Genomic DNA, 258 nt, shown 5'->3' with positions numbered 1-258 from the left:
GACCAGGTGCCTCTCACATTAATAAATGTGAACAGGCCAGATTTGTTTAGGAAGACCACCAGCAAATAAGCAACTCCTAAAGGATATGTTTAGACATTTTGAGGCCGGGTTGTATGTGAATTCCACATCTTCATGCCTGATACATTCAACAGTCCTAAAATGCTCTCTCTGGATATTTATGTTCACCATATTCCTTATAATATAACCTGATATATGTGTCCATCTCACAAAAGATCATTCGAGTGTTTTGGTCATATA

The sequence above is a fragment of the Penaeus monodon genome, chromosome 29, assembly GCF_015228065.2.
Source record: "Penaeus monodon isolate SGIC_2016 chromosome 29, NSTDA_Pmon_1, whole genome shotgun sequence".
Lineage (NCBI taxonomy): Eukaryota > Metazoa > Arthropoda > Malacostraca > Decapoda > Penaeidae > Penaeus > Penaeus monodon.
This window is presented reverse-complemented; position numbering follows the sequence as displayed.